This window comes from Aphis gossypii, unplaced genomic scaffold, assembly GCF_020184175.1.
Source record: "Aphis gossypii isolate Hap1 unplaced genomic scaffold, ASM2018417v2 Contig00253, whole genome shotgun sequence".
In the NCBI taxonomy this organism is placed as follows: Eukaryota; Metazoa; Arthropoda; class Insecta; order Hemiptera; family Aphididae; genus Aphis; species Aphis gossypii.
In genome coordinates this window covers 42,708-45,732 of record NW_026083042.1, presented here as the reverse complement: position 1 = coordinate 45,732, position 3,025 = coordinate 42,708, and the positions used below count along the sequence as shown (strand labels likewise).

The following is a 3,025-nucleotide window of genomic DNA, read 5'->3' as shown; positions in this document are numbered from 1 at the left end:
GTGAACTACAAGACACAAGTACGCTAAATAATAATATATTAATTATTGATAAAATTATTTGTACGGTTACCGGTTTACTGATTGGAAATTTAAAACTCGCAAACAAAACTGATAACAGGATAACAGTGTTTATATCACACAGATATACTATTATCTGTATCTGCGCGACTGTGCCCATGAAAATTATTAAAATAATATATTTATGTACATAATATATATTGTGTAGCTCTATAGTGATTGGCGATCGTTATCGAAAGGTTTATAATTACTTATTATCACGGTTTAAGATAGAATGGTTGAGCGACGATTCATACAATCCCACGGTACATTACGGCTGAAAAGTTTCTTATCAAATAAATGTTTTTACTCACTGCATACTAGCGCTTTCAGTGCCAACCACGGTTTAAGATATCTTAAACCGTTCTTATTAGTATCTATGATTTCCAGTATCATCTCCCGTGGTAGTTTGTCCATGAATGATTAGATAGGCTAATAAAATAATACGAATTTTAAATCTATAAAATGGAATTTAATAATTTTGCATTGACTTTCATAGACCATGAAAAGATTTTTTAGATTTTCTTAAAATTTCGGGGGGGGGGGCTGCAGCCCATTCAGCCCCCCCATAAATACGCCCCTGGCCTATACGCTATTTATGTATTGATGTATATTTATTATTTTTTGAACTCGGCAATATTGTATACATGGGTAATTATATATTTTAGGCGGATTTGTTATTTAATACCGATATTCAACTCATTCGAGTGTATATTGTAGTTGGATTTCATTTTACTTTATAAATCAATGCTAAATTATACGTACTCATATCATAAATATAATTGTGTTTGTATTAAATACGTACAGGTTTATCTCGAGTTTTTGCACCCCCAAGAAATGCAATTGTTACTAAACAATAAAAAAAAAATGAGATTTCAATTTTATTTTTCGTGGCGTTTATATTATGTTTATATTTATATTGTCATTTTCGCAGTCCAATATTAATTGCACGTCAATGACGGCCGTGTTAGTTTTAATCTATAGGTATAGTGCTAGTATGTCGAAATACTATTTTATCGTCGATAAGATTTCGACTTGACGAATTGTAAATCTATTTATTGTTGGTAAATTCGTTATACTCAATACAAAATTAGTATTTATTAATTATCAGTGTAGGTACATTACTTCACTTCCACAGACGGCATATTATTATTAAATACGTTTTATGGGCTACGAGATATCTATAAGATATCTACGAGATTACAAGGCTAAGTTAGTATGACCATGCCTCTTGTCAAGGGTAATGCGGATGCTACTATGACCATGACACGTGTCGGGATAGTAAGCGCACCAATAATTACAGTGTACTAATGATGCATTTGAGATGTTATTGCACATTCTCAAATTCGTGTCCGAATTTGCAACAACAACTACAAGGACACATGGTTTCACCCAGAAGGCGACAACTCGACGTAAACAAGAGACGCACCACAATATATAAGGGAGCCCGAAGACCAGCAACGGCAGATGTACCAAAGCTATCAACAACTGAGCACTTTCACGACACTCAGCCACTTATTTTGTTTGTTACATGTATTTTATTTATATGCAATAAAGACATATTTCGTTATTAAGCTTAACTTTCATTCAAATTAACCATTTAGATTCAAATCTGATACTGGCACGCAACATACGTACAACTTTAAATATGCGAAAGTATTTAATAATTTTGCTCATTAGGTATAGGTCTGTTGCATATAATATATTGCATGTTTGTATTCATAGAAGATCAATACCTCATTGAACCCCTTAAATACATATATTATGTTTGGGAAGTTGTTTGGACTTCGTCAACCTGTTCGCGTTGTCCGGTCCCACTGTCCCAGGTTGGTAAAGTTACGGTTTCCCTGGAGTATTCAGACGCAGCGTCTGACGCCGAGACCTTAGATTATGTATTTTGTGTATGACTGGTTTCGCTACTTGCGTTTGACGCAGCGCGTCTATTTGTTTAACGCGGCGTCCAGCGTCATTCCTGGTCCGGACTAGTGTTGTGTCAAAACGCCCGACGTCAACATGTTTAAATTTTCATTTTCCTCAGCAGAGGACGAAGCTTTACTTGTACTCATTGAATATAATAAAGTTATTTTCGATAGTGGCCATAAAAAGCACAAAGACATTTATTTTAAGGATAATATTTGGAAAAATATATCCGTGGAAGTAGGAAGATCAAGTATGTATTGAAAATAAAATTTTCAAGTATTTATAATTATTATATTAATTATTTATTCTTTGTCCTCGCTCCATCTAATGTATAGGCGATGACTGTAAAAAACGCTGGAAGAATATTCGAGACACGTATATGAAGCAGAAAAAGAAACTTCCGACAGGATCAGCAGCTCCACATAAAAAAAAACCGATCTATAATGGATTTATCATTTTTAGACACCGTCCAATACGAAAGAAGGTATGTATACAGCAATACTTATAAGTAATATTATATTATAAAGTTGACTCATAATAGTTTATGTATATCATAAATTACATAGGTGGATCTACTGGGTGTGCCAAGGCACATCCTAATGTAGGTATACCAAAACAACTAATTAATAACAATTAACAATATACATTCATTATCATAAAATTATAAATATATTTTAATTATTTTTACTTTAGTACTATAACAAATAATATGGACATAACTGATGCCGATACGTCAAATGCATCTACTGCAGACGAAATTAGACATGAAGACGAAGAAAACGTACAAAACGATGAAGAAGAAACAGAAAATATGTCTGATTTGCCATCAAGTTCATATGCAGGGAAACGTATTCGGTCAAAAGAAGACAAGATTTCTATTATTTTGGCCAAACGATCAAAGGATACGAAGGACACCATACTTAGTATTCAGGAACAAAATAAACTATTGGCTACAAGCATTAAAAACCTGTGTGAAGAGGATGATATAGATATATTCTTTAAAAGTATAGCAATGACGGTTAAAAAAAATGCCACCGCAAGCGGTTAA

The 3,025-nt window shown here is 33.3% G+C and overlaps 1 pseudogene; it reads left to right on the top strand.

The window, feature by feature from the left end:
• The first annotated feature begins 2,070 nt into the window (after positions 1–2,070).
• Positions 2,071–3,025, top strand: LOC126553510 (uncharacterized; annotated as a pseudogene).